At 40.6% G+C, this 14342-nt stretch overlaps 1 pseudogene; it reads left to right on the plus strand.

Annotated features, from left to right (window-relative positions):
- The first annotated feature begins 2026 nt into the window (after positions 1–2026).
- LOC145643365 (NACHT, LRR and PYD domains-containing protein 3-like) overlaps positions 2027–14342 on the plus strand; it is a 19647-nt pseudogene continuing 7331 nt past the window's right edge.

Raw genomic sequence — 14342 nt, forward strand, 5'->3', positions numbered from 1 at the left:
GACTTTAAGTGTCTGACTTTTATCAAGCAGTAAAACCATTGTCATGCCTCTGATAAACCTGATCAGGAAGGAGACGTAACGGAAACCACAAGGTGGTCAATTTCAGAGCTACAGATATTAGTGGTAAATAATGTGGCTAATGACTGAATTTGTACTCTACCAAAGTTGGTTACTAACACTAAATGGTAGCAGATTGGTAATTTTCCTTTATATAGCAGAGCATATTACTGTAAGTTCAAATCATATTATTTCTTTATCTATTTGAGCAAATTCCACAGTCATACATATTATACAGTATAAGAACAATATGTGTTAAATACATTCATATTTTTGTTTTGTGAAATGGCACATAATATTATGTATATGAATGTGCCGCAATTATTTTAAAGTTCTAACTGTTTTATAATAACATTTGTATCATGATCATGAATGACTTTCCTTTTCATTCACAGTTAATAATAATGAAATTAAAGAATTGTGTTCTTGTGCGCAAGAACACAAAAACATTCGCGAGCGTACAGTATGTGTTTGTGTGTGCAGAAGAGCAAGTTTGTGTAAGAGCAGGATATATCTAAACACGTGCAAGCAGTTTTGTAGCAGAGCAAAGTAAATGTAAGCGAGAGCAGAGCAAATATGAGTGCGCACATGTAGATTTTGCATGCGAGCAAAGGAGATCCGTGAATGCTGCGAGTTACACGTCAATACTGTGTGAAAAAAACAAAAAACAAAACAGATGTTTGATTTTGCGCTTTTTCCAATTAATGCAGATTATGTCCCTTGTCGTGTTTTGACCTTTTATTCAGAATTTTTGTCTGAAGTCCCTTAAAACATTCACTTATGTCTACAGCTCCATCATAACCTTGACCTTAGATGTTACCTACTAGTAAATAGATCTGCCTGATTAACGTCTTTGGGTCGTCTTCTTCTCAGATACATGTCTTGGCACAAACTAAACGTTCACATACTGTCTTATACCACTACATCACTGGGCATATGCTCTGGACATGGCGATCAGCAGAGGAGAGACCCAAGATACCATTTTAAAATGGTTAATTCAAACACTCAAAATGGTTTGAACTGTCATCTCAGGCGAGTGTATGCTAGAAACGAAACTTAATGACAAAAAATAGTCATTTTATATAGAGTTTGTGAGCACAGAATAGGTATTACACACAAACTAATAACCTGTCTCTCTCTCTCTGTGTGTGTGTGTGTGTGTGTGTGTGTGTGTGTGTGTGTGTGTGTGTGTGTGTGTGTGTGTGAGTGTGTGTGTGTGTGTGTGTGTGTGTGTGTGTGTGTGTGTGTGTGTGTGTGTGTGAGTGTGTGTGTGAAAACCTAAGTAAACGTCTGCTCAGAACAGCTGTGCTGTATAAGCTCCATGACAAATAAAATTCTCCCACAGTCAAAATCCACTGGTAATTTACTGTCACTGTTCTACGCTATTCTGTGTTATTTAAATACAGTTCTATACTGTAGCTCTGATTTCTCTCTCCCGCAGAAGGTTGGATAAAGTGTTGTGACTGGTCACAGCAGTCCGGCCCCTAAAAAACAATTATCCTTGACAAAACCGGTTCAGTCCGGTTTAACGCGAAAGTGAAATTTTTGTGCTCCATTTTAAGAAGCGGAATACAAATATCTTTAGAAAACAAAGCCGTTGAGTATCTGAATCTGAGCTGTCAATCAAGAATTATATGAACTTATATTACTCAAAGAACAAGTTCTTAAATTTAATATTAACAGAATTGAATTTTAACAAGGTTAATGTCTGAAAACGTAAAGCTTTTAGCCGCTATTCTGTTACAGTAGGTGTCTTCGTTTACGCGAAATACAGCAATAGAACTGAGGTCGTCTGATTCAGAATAACCAAACTAAAGTCGTTCTAGGCTCATCTAAGAAATTGTTCCGAATCAACATGTTTACATGAACTGTATAAAAAGTACTAATAAACGCACTATATACTTCATATATTTCTATTTTGTCCTCTCCGCAGAAACAAACTGCGCAAATAGAACAGGCATCGTACTGCAGGAAGTGTCACAAATGTCTCGGACTGTGAGCCAGTAGATCTAACAGTAAGTGTTTAGGTGTCCAACTAGATGTAGACTAGTTGTTTTATCAGGCTAAGACCGTGCTGTTTACACGATCATGTCGTAATTAGACTGACAGTGTGAGGTTAGTATTGTACCAATAGTGTGCATGTCAGTGTAACTAAAGAAGTAATATTTATAATATTTATTAGTAATATTATTAAGTGATATTTCGACACTGTTTCTTTGTATGACAGTGATTGAGTTAGTCTGTGACCCACTATGCACTTATAGAACACATTTTTCCTGCCTGTCTTCTTTTCCACTTTGCAGTGATACTGTTCACTACACCCACGTTTTTGAGTTTGTTTTAGTGCTGTAAGATTACAGTTTAAACTTTATGCATTATTTGCTCATTTTAATAAACTATATTTTGTACTTATAAAGTTAGTAAAGGTGCCTGTCTACACCAAAGCTCTTCAAAAACATGAATGACTGTTTCTCTTCTGAGAACATTAAGCGAGAAAATACTGTAATGTTTCGCTTATAGGCACATTCCGAGCTAAAGCGTGAATGTCTTGGTCGTGCTTCGTTAAAGCGCGTGAATGTCTTGATCGTGATTGATTAAAGCGCGTGAATGTCTTGGTCGTGACTCGTTAAACGGAGATCTTGGCTGCAGTTCGGACTGTGAACCAGTAGATCTGACAGAACGTGTTTACACGTCCAACTCGGCTACGTGTTTTGAACTGGCTAAGACAGTGATTTTATACGATCGTGTGTTAGTTCAACTAACAGTGTCAGACTAGTATTGTACCAACGGTGCGCATGTAAATCTAGCTAATAATTTATGAAGTTCTGCGCTGTTTATTTGTGTGACAGTGATTTGGAGTATGCACTTATTATAAAAACACATCTTTACTGCCCTCTTTTGCAGTTTAGCCAGGGCTTTAGCCTGGTAGTGATCTTGACACTAACCTCTCTGTGATCACATGAGGATGTTTACATTTGCATTTATAAAATTTAGCAGACACTCTTATCCTGAGCGACTTACAAAGGTGCTTTATTTATGTTTTTTGTAGCGACACAACAAATCACTTCTGTAAGTCTCTCTGGACAAGGGTGTCTGCCATATGCAGTAAATGTAAATATTGTAATTGGATATGTGTTCTGATTATTAATCTGCATGTGCGTGTTTGCAGGTGTACAGCTATAATCTGTAGGAGGAGACATGACCTCCAAAATACGTGTCTCTGGGGAACAGCACACACAGAAAAGAGACAGGTGAGAGAACATAAATAAACATACTTGCAGTGCATAGGTTTGTGCACTTATTTACTTGGGATATCTGAATAAATCTATATTTATTGCATTTAGTAGATGTTCTTAGCCACACAGACCTCTTAAAAGTGCTTTGATATCCATTCACAAAACCCTTGAATAGTACCAGCAGGTAACAATCTTAAATCAGATACTGCCAGAAACAGTTGTCTCTACTGAGACAGAGACACAATGCATAATACAAAGATGAAAGATAAGTATAAACTTCAGAAAGTTTAAGACCAGCTTAATGTAATGTAAAGTTGCTCTCTGGTATAACTCTGGTCAACTTGAAGATCACTTAGTAAATAACAAGAAACATAATAATGAATTTAGTGTTTTCAACATCTTTGTATGAATTCTTTAAAAAACATTCAATAAAAATCGCAACGATAGACATAAATACATATTAATTTATATTTGCACCATTTATACACACATTAGTATTTTGGCCTTAAAATAATATATTTTTAATTGTGTATGTTAGTCTGATTCAGGGTAAGAGATCAGACTCCCCGGAACCCAGCAGTGTATCCATGAAGAGTGACCAGTCAATGGACATTCCATTACAGTTCAGAGAGGGAGTGTATCCTACTGAACTCAGGTAAGGATGACGTAGGGAATGTGACTGTTCTACTGAGCTCAGGTAAGAGTGAGTCCTCCGCTTACACTTCAGAGAGGGAGTGTATCCTTCTGAGCTCAGGTAAAGATGATGTAGGGAATGTGACTGTTCTCCAGAGCTCAGGTAAGATGGAGTCCTCTACTTACACTTCAGAGAGGGAACGTGTTCTGATGAGAGGTGATGGTCTTGATAGACCATCGATAGAGATAAATACATATTAATTTATATTTGCACCATTTATACACACATTAGTATTTTGGCATTACAACAATATGTTTTTAATTGTGTATGTTAGTCTGATGCAGGGTAAGAGATCAGACTCCCCGGAACCCAGCTGTGTGTCCATGAAGAGTGACAAGTCGATGGACCCTAAACGTCAGTTCAGAGAGGGAGTGTGTCCTACTGAGCTCAGGTAAGGATGATGTAGGGAATGTGATTGTTCTACTGAGCTCAGGTAAGGATGATGTAGGGAATGTGACTGTTCTACTGAGCTCAGGTAAGGATGATGTAGGGAATGTGATTGTTCTACTGAGCTGAGGTAAGCATGATGTAGGGAATGTGACTGTTCTACTGAGCTCAGGTAAGGATGATGTAGGGAATGTGACTGTTCTACTGAGCTCAGGTTAGGATGATGTAGGGAATGTGACTGTTCTCCTGAGCTCAGGTAAGATGGAGTCCTCCACTTACACTTCAGAGAGGGAGAGTGTTCTGATGAGAGTTGATGATCTCCTGGTTTAGGACAGTGTTCCTCACTCCCAATCCCACCTGATCAAACTCACTCAGCTCATTATGAAGCCCTTCATGAGCTCCATCAGTTCATCCATAGTTTTAGTTTTGAGGCCATGACACTAAAATATCTGCCCCTACAGAGACCAATCTTAACTTATGGATAGAGAGAAGACCTGCATCAGAAGACCTAAGTGTATGGGTGGAGCAGTATGGATGTAGGAGTTCAGCTAAGTAGGGAGGTGCAAGACCATGCAGAGCTTTGAATGTAAGCAGGACGAGTTTATACTGAATGTGTTGAGGGACAGGGAGCCAGTGTAACTGATGTAGAATCGGGGTGTTGTGGGCTGACATTTTTTAACATCTAAGAGAATTCTGGGATGTAAATGAAGAGAGAGTTGCAGTAATCAAGATGGGATGTGATGAAAGCATGAACCAGAGTTTCAGCACCTTGTCTGGAGAGCATGGGCCTAAGTCTACTGATATTGTGACTGTAAAAAAAAAGGCATTTTTAACCATTGACATGATGTGGGGTTGAAAGAGTAAGGAGTACACCAAAGTTCCAAAATGCAGTTGATGATTTGACCAAGACCCATCTAGACTGAGTTTAAAATCAGTTAATTTAGCGATTATGGATTTAGAACCAATAACTAAAATTTTATTTTGTAAGGATTTAACTCTAGGAAGTTTATGTTCATCCACTGTTTGAGATCTTTGATACAAGAGAGTAAAGCAGGAAGTGGTAAGGTAGTGTTACCTTTGGTGTTACTATAAATCTGAGTGTCATCAGCATAACAGTGGAAACGGAGACCATGCCTGCGGATAATCTGACCAAGGGGCAACATATCGATTAAATAGGAGAGGACCAGGCACCGATCCCTAGAGAACATCTTGGGTAACGATAACAGTGTGTGATTTGTGTTTACCAAGTGTGACAAAATGTGATCTATTAGAGATATAGGAGATAAACCATTCAAGAACTGTATTAGTAATCCCAATGTCTGAGAGGCAGCTGATAAGTATGTTATGGTTTAATTGTGTCAAACACAGCACTTCTATCTAGAAGATCTAGAAGGAGGAGAACACACAGGGCACCAGAGTCAGTAGAGAGAAGGGGATCATTGAAACCATGTAACAGGGCTCTCTCAGTGTTGTGCATAGTATGGAAGTCAGATTGGAAAGGTTCAAATAGATCCTGAGTATTTAAGAAAGATTGCAGTTGAGAGGCTGGAACCCTGATTAGACAGGGGAGATTGGAAATGGGTCAGTAATTATCAAGTAGTGCAGCATTTAGTCCTGTTTTATAAAGAATGGCAGTTAAAGCTGAGGTTTTGAGAGCTGTAGGGACAGAATCCGAAGGGAAGCATTAATGAGAAGACATGGGAGAAATAGCAGAAGAACACTTAAGAAGAGGAGTTGGGGCAGGATCAAGCTGTAGGTAGATGAGCTGGATTTAGTTACAGTAGTAATGCTGTTACTGAACATTGCTGAGCTCCTCTTTTAATGACAAGACAAAAACAAACTCTCTAAATTACAGTTTAAGTTTCAAGTTTGGTTTATTTGTCATGTACATAGATAACTCGCAGTGAAATGGTTTGAGAGTGCTCTGTCCAAACTGAGGGAAAAAAACAGGGGTACATAAGGAAATATCTCTCTCTCTCTCTCTCTCTCTCTCTCTCTCTCTCTCTCTCTATATATATATATATATATATATATATATATATATATATATATATATATATATATATATATATATATATATATAAAACAATGTATGTACAATATATGTATAATATGTTTATCAGGCTTTGCCAGACATGTAGCACAAATGTTTAGTCCGTGGATCAGTGTGTGTTTACATGTGCACATAGTCTGGCTAATATTATTCTAGAACACATGTTTTAATCAGCCTAAGCTTAGGTCAACTAAGACACTATGTCACACTATAACAATCAGACTGTAATATTAACATGATCATATCTAAGTAAGACAGTTGTAGACTAATATAAGATCATGGGTGTACATGTAAACATAGATAGTGAGGGGTTAACACTTGTGTAACAGTTGATTAATCTGCTTGTATTATTCCTAGAAATACAAAAATCTTGGTGTTATCTTTGATCCAGAGCTCAGATTTGATCAGCAAATCAATTCTGTTATTAGGAATAATTTTTACAAGTTCAGAGAAATTTCCCAAAATCAAATTCTTTGTTCATGCTTAGGAACAAGTCATCTACTCACTGGCACTCAGAGTTGTTCAGATCAGCTGTTGGCTGTTCTAAAATCTCGGCTGAAGCTGAAGTGTGACTGTGTCTGTTCCACAGTCTTGACTGAAGCTGAAGTGTGACTGTGTCTGTTCTACATTCTCGACTGAAGCTGAAGTGTGACTGTGTCTGTTCTACAGTCTCGACTGAAGCTGAAGTGTGACTGTATCTGTTCCACAGTCTCGACTGAAGCTGAAGTGTGACTGTGTCTGTTCCACAGTCTCGACTGAAGCTGAAGTGTGACTGTGTCTGTTCAGTTGCAGCACTGAGGCTGTGGAACAGTCCTTCTCTGAATATCAGCTCTGCTCCCTCTTGTGCAGATTTCAAACACTTCTTTTTACTCTGACATTTTCATTTCTCTGTCCATGTTTATGTTTGATGGCACATTTCCTTTTGTTTTACATTTCACAGGTTTTTGTTAAGATATTTTTCCTAACTTTCCACAGCACTTTGATCATTGCTGTTGTGGTAAATGTGCTCTATAAATAAAATGTAATTATTTTCTAACAAATCATCTTGTAAAGGAGCCCTTTTGTCTGTTTTGCTTTCCCGTGTCGTCCTTTGTTTATTGTTGCATCTGTGTGTTGTCCTTCTCCCTGCTCCTCCCACCATTCCTGCCACTCCCCAGCCTAACTCCACCCACCATTCCTGCCAAAGCCCCAGCCTAACTCCTCCCACCATTCCGGCCACTTTCCAGCCTAACTCCTCCCACCATTCCTGCCACATCCCAGCCTAACTCCACCCACCATTCCTGCCACTCCCCAGCCTAATTCCACCTACCATTCCTGCCACTCTCCAGCCTAACTCCACCCACCATTCCTGCCAATCCCCAGCCTAACTCCTCCCACCATTCCTGCCACTCCCCAGCCTAACTCCTCCCACCATTCCTGCCACTCCCCAGCCTAACTCCTCCCACCATTCCTGCCACTTTCCAGCCTAATTCCACCCACCATTCCTGCCACTTTCTGACCTAACTCCACCTGCCATTTCAGCCACTTGTCCTTAGTCTCTGCATTGTTCTCTTCCCAGATTCCTCCATGTATATACTTCTCCTGTTTCCTGTCTTCCTGTTCTTGTTTGTTGACCTTTGTTTTCTTGTGGCTGAGTGTGTTTAGCACATTTGCTTTACTTTCACTTTCTATTAAATGCCTTTTTGAGTTTCTACACTCACACCTGCATCCTGATCCTTTCTGCTGCCGCACACCAGGCAGCATCACAGATCTATTATGAAATGCAGAAACACAAGTGTTGATAATATATAATCTTGTATAATATCTACTTGTCTGTATAATCATGTGTTGTGCAGGTATGAATGTGCTACATATTCCTCCATAAAGGTCTGTTGTGTTTGTCCACAGTGTACAAAGAGAAAAAGCAGAACTCACCTACAGAAAACAATTGGAGTCCATATTCAAGGTATGTAAGTGTGGGGGTGATTTCTAGTATATTTGGGTTTTAGGATGTAACAGAAGTAATAAGATTACTTTTTCCATTAAGTGATGAGTACAGTAATCCCATTACAATTTTAGATAAGTGATGAGTAATGCATTACTTTTTTTAAGTAACTACCCAAACACTGCCAGAATGTTCTCCATCATGAAACAAAATCATGTAGTGATCTCTCTCTGTAACATGGTGGTGTTTTTTTGATTGTCTGTTGCTGTTTATTCCTAACCAGGAGCTGGAGCACAAAGTCGTCTCTCTGGTGAAGAAGGAGCTGAAGAAGTTTAAGAAGCTGCTGAGTCCAGATTACCCAGCATGCTCTGAGAGAGAGATGGAGGATGAGGAGGATCAGAGCAGTGCCAGAGAGGGGGCGCTGAAGATCACACTGCATGTGCTGGGGAACATGAACCAGACAGACCTCGCTAACACACTACAGACCAGTAAGAGCTCTGGATCATGGCTTTATGATGACAGTATCACTATAACTAAATTTTGTCCTCTGTGTTTGTGCAAAGTGTTTCATGGTTTTGATAAATGGTTTTGATAAACTTCAATATCAAAGATAACAAGAAAATAAAATATTTGTGATCATGTTCTTCTGTTTATTAGAGCTATTCTCTGAATATCAACGAAATCTCAAACACAAACTAATGGATACATTTAAAAGAATTAATGAAGGAATTTCCCAACAAGGAAGCTCAACTCTTCTGAATGAGATCTACACAGAGCTCTACATCACAGAGGGAGGGAGTGGGGAGGTCAATAATGAACACGAGGTGAGACAGATTGAGACAGCATCCAGGAGACCAGCAACACAGGAGACACCCATCAAATGCAATGACCTCTTTAAACACAAACCCATCAGAAGAGTGCTGACTAAAGGAGTTGCTGGAATTGGGAAAACGGTCTCTGTTCAGAAGTTCATTCTGGACTGGGCTGAAGGAAGAGCAAATCAGGACGTCCTCTTCATATTTCCACTTCCTTTTAGGGAGCTGAATTTGATGAAGGAGAAAATGTTCAGTCTGATGGATCTGCTTCATCACTTTTTCCCAGAAACAAAACAATTACAATTAATACACTGTGATGCTTACAAAGTCATTTTCATCTTTGATGGTCTGGATGAGTGTCGACTTCCTCTAGATTTCCAGAACAATGAGAACTTGTGGAATGTAACAGAGTCGACCTCGGTGTATGTGCTGCTGACAAACCTCATCAAGGGGAATCTGCTTCCCTCTGCTCTCTTCTGGATAACCTCTCGACCTGCAGCAGCCAATCAGATCCCTCCTGAGTGTGTTGATCAGGTAACAGAGGTACGAGGGTTCAGTGACCCTCAGAAAGAGGAGTACTTCAGGAAGAGAATCAGTGATCAGAGCCTGGCCAACAAAATCATCACACACATGAAGTCATCAAGAAGCCTCTACATCATGTGTCACATTCCAGTCTTCTGTTGGATTGCAGCCACTGTTCTAGAGAGAATGTTGGGTGAAGCAGAGAGTGGAGAGATCTCCAAGACTCTGACTCAAATGTTCACACACTTTCTGATCTTTCAGATCAAACACAAGGATAGAAAGTACCATGGAAACACTGACACTGATCCTCAACAGACTAAAAAGACAATTCTGGCACTGGGAAAACTGGCTTTCCAACAGCTGGAAAAGGGCAACCTGATCTTCTATGAGGAAGACCTAAGAGAGTGTGGCATTGATGTCAAAGTAGTGTCACTGTACTCAGGAGTGTGTACCCAAATCTTCAGAGAGGAGTCTGGGCTTCACCTGGGGAAGGTGTTCAGCTTTGTGCATCTGAGCATTCAGGAGTTTCTGGCTGCTTTATATGCATATCTCTCCTTCATCTCCAAAAAGAAAAAATGTGTTGAAACAGCAAAAGAAAGGTCTCTTTAAAAGATCAACCATGTCTGACTTCCTTATGAATGCAGTGGACAAGGCCTTACAGAGTGAAAACGAACATCTGGACCTTTTCCTCCGCTTCCTTCTGGGTCTGTCACTGGAGTCCAATCAGACTCTCTTACAAGGCCTACTGACACAGAGGAAAAGAAGCTCTCACAGCAAAGAGGAAACAGTCAACTACATCAAGGAGAAGATCAGGGAGAATCCCTCTCCAGAGAAATCCATCAATCTGTTCCACTGTCTGAATGAACTAAAGGATCATTCTCTAGTACTGGAAGTCCAGACATACCTGAGCAGAGGAGGTGACCATTGTCTCCATGGAGCCAGTCTCTCTCCAGCTCAGTGGTCAGCTCTGGTGTTTGTGTTGCTGAACTCAGAAGAGGAGCTGGATGAGTTTGACCTGAGTAAATATGACCCATCAGAGGAATGTCTACTGAGACTGCTTCCAGTGGTCACAGCATCCAGAAAAGCTGTGTGAGTATTTTCATTCATAAACACATTACTGCACTGGTGTTAGTACATCATGATCTCCATCATAAGGTACTTTTGTTAATTTGTAAGTGTTTCCTAAACCCCTTTGTAACTAATGTATCATGTACCCTAATTACTATTTAAGGTGTTAGCTGAACCACTCATTAATCCTAAAGAATTTACACACACACACACACACACACACACACACACACACACACACACACACACACACACACACACACACACACACACACACACACACACACCTCTCTTTTACCCACATTAACATTCTCTTTCACATTTTCACAGCCAGTTATGGAAACAGATGCAGGCCAAGATGTAACATGTGTAAAACATAATAAATTTACCTGAATTAATTATAATTACAAAGATATTAGAGTAAATTCTGTTGTGTAGCCCAGTGTAGGTGAGAATGTGTAACTAACTTTAGAAAATTACTCATCTGAGTTGTATTTCTGAGCTGGTGTATGCAAAGTAGTCTTGTTTTTTTTCCCACTTTTCCTGAACATGTTTCTGTTTCTGTGTGTCTGCCCTTTTTACCAAAGTCTGCTGTTTGGTCTTCCTAGTGCTGACCTTTGCCTGTTAACACTGTTTGCTTTTTGGACTGTGGACTGGTTGTTGTTCCTCGTATTTAAATGAGACTTTTTCCCATTTTATACAAACCAGCGCTGGACTCTGCTCCTGCCCTCCCGCTGACAGTGAGAACAAAGATGAGCACAGCAGTGGGGGGAGATGAGAACAAAACTACATAGACCAGAGTTTGGACTACAACTCAGAATAATGGGTTCAGTCTTCTGTATATGACCCATAATAGTCCACATATTCAAACCAGCTGATGGACAAACCTGAAAACATAAATACCTGTTGTGACGGTGGCGGCACAGAGGAAGCGAAAGGCAAGGTTGAGCCAAAGTGCTCTTTATTCTGCATTGTCAATACGTGAAAAACCACAACAAATAATCAACGATACTCAGTCCTAACACTCTGTGTAGCGATGTACAGGGTGGAAGTGAGTAGTCCGGCGTTCCACTAATATGCAGCGCTTTCTCTCAGGACCTGTGAGTTTAAATAGAGAGAGAGAACACGGGACAGGTGAAGGTGATTAGTAGGCAGGGGACTGGGAACAAGGCAGGGATGTAGTGCGCTCCCTAGCAGGAGTGGGCGTGTCCCTCCTTCTGGATGCCCGGCCAACCGTGACACCTGGCAAATATAAGCAATCCCTTAAAACTGTTTAAAAAAAGAAATGACAGGTCTTCTCTCTGACTAGTCACTGATGTGTCTGAAAATAAGTATAGTTTACTAAGCAAGTCTTTACTAAATAAATAAATCTTTATTTATTTATCTTTGATCCATGTTTATTCAGTGAATACATGGTAATATTTTACATTTCCCTTGTTCAAGATTATTGAAACTGATATTGAAGGCCTTGCATAGTGTGTCTCTAAAAGAGCAACTTTGTTAAAGAGTAGCTTCTCGTCTTCTATTAATATAAGCTCCTGGCTGCACCCACAAATGCTGCTCTCTCAGGCTCAAGTGGTGATCTTCAGCTGGGTCCTGCCTGAGACACCCAGCAGATGCAGCAGGACTAGAGCAGGTGAAGGGTACTGTGGAGAGACAGGCTGAGGGGATGGAGATGGACATTCTTCTCCACACACATCAGTTCCTCCTCTTATCCTAAGAGACACTGATGAGCCAGTATATCCAGGGCTTTCTCCTCTTCTGGGGTTTGTGTGGATATCACTCCCCACTGCTCAGTGTGAACTGCCTGCACTTAATCTCTGCACAATATCATCACACTGCTTCTTTCTCTGTTACACAAACTAACAGTTTTGTTCAGTTTCCTCCACAGGAATATGGAACTCCATGATTATAAAATTGTATTCACCCTTCTGTGATGTTTAACAGGTTAAGGAGGATGCGGGGACGAGGCACGTTAAACATAACATACATTTTAATCATAAGCACAACTCAACACACACAAACACACTACATATGTCAAACACCGTACCATGACACTTCTGTCTGTCCTCCAATACTTTAGTGTCTGAATCAGTGGCTGTTTATACTGTTAGTGTCTTTGATCAGTTTATAGTAATTCAGTTTGCACTGTCAATGTATTGTTTGCCTGTTGACCTGTGGGACTGTTTCCAAACTTAGTGAGCAGTGGAGCTAACAAAGAAGCAGTTTTAATTTGTTTATTTTCTTGTTAACAGTGCTCTGAATTAACACACCTCACACACAGTGTGTCACCCCCCCCCCCCCAACACCACACATTGTAACTTTTGTGTGTGTGTGGTTGTGTGGGGGTGAGGCAGTGTGATTGTGATTATGTGTTTGCATTTGTGTAAGCGCACATGCTCATTAGCATAGGGTGTGTGTGCGTGTACTGATCTGTAAATGAGAGGGGTTTTTCTCCTTCTCTCTGCAGGCTGGATAACTGCAGTATTACAGATGAAGGCTGTGCTGCTCTGGCTTCAGCTCTGAGGTCAAACCCCTCATCACACCTGAGAGAGCTGAATCTGAACTTCAATAAACCAGGTGACTCAGGAGTGAAGCAGCTCTCTGCTCTACTGGAGGATCCACACTGTAAACTGGAGAAACTACAGTGAGTTACTGATTTACTGTCTCTTTATATACACACACACACACACACACACACACAAGCACACATACATACACATACAGTCAAACCCAATATCCTCGCACACATATGCGCACACTCAATATCATCAGTCAGTATCCTCAAACACACACGCACAAATACATACTGTCATTAAGCTCTCTCTCTCCCTCTCTCTCTCACACACACAAACACACAGTCAGTATCCTCTCACGTGTACACATTCAGTATCCACACACACACACATGCACACACAAACATGGAGTCAATATCCCCACACACACAAATACATACACACAGATATAATTGCTATTACCCTCTTCCTCTTTCTGACACACACATTCCATCACTGTATTAATTAGATTCACATTTACTCACTCACACACTCACTCACTCATTCTCTCTATATACACACACACCATCACTGCATCACTATCACAACATGTGTATGTATACTGACCTGTAAGTGTGAGGAATTTCTCCTTCTCTCTACAGGCTGTATAACTGCAGTATTACAGATGAAGGCTGTGCTGCTCTGGCTTCAGCTCTGAGGTCAAACCCCTCATCACACCTGAGAGAGCTGAATCTGAACCACAATAAACCAGGAGACTCAGGAGTGAAGCAGCTCTCTGCTCTACTGGAGGATCCACACTGTAAACTGGAGAAACTACAGTGAGTTACTGACTTACTGCCTCTTTATACACACACACACACACAGTGTGAGAGGATGTTGTAAGTATCCTCTCTCACTCACACTCAGACACACACACACACACACACACACACACACACAGTGGGTGTCCTCTCACTCTCTGACCGTCGCTCACAAACACACACACACACACACGTGCTGTCAGTATCCTCTCACACACAGTCATTATCCTCTCACTCACACACAGACACACACAGTCAGAATCCTCTCTC

The sequence above is a fragment of the Electrophorus electricus genome, unplaced genomic scaffold (assembly GCF_041902795.1).
Source record: "Electrophorus electricus isolate QZ-2024a unplaced genomic scaffold, ASM4190279v1 Scaffold58, whole genome shotgun sequence".
Taxonomy (NCBI): Eukaryota; Metazoa; Chordata; class Actinopteri; order Gymnotiformes; family Gymnotidae; genus Electrophorus; species Electrophorus electricus.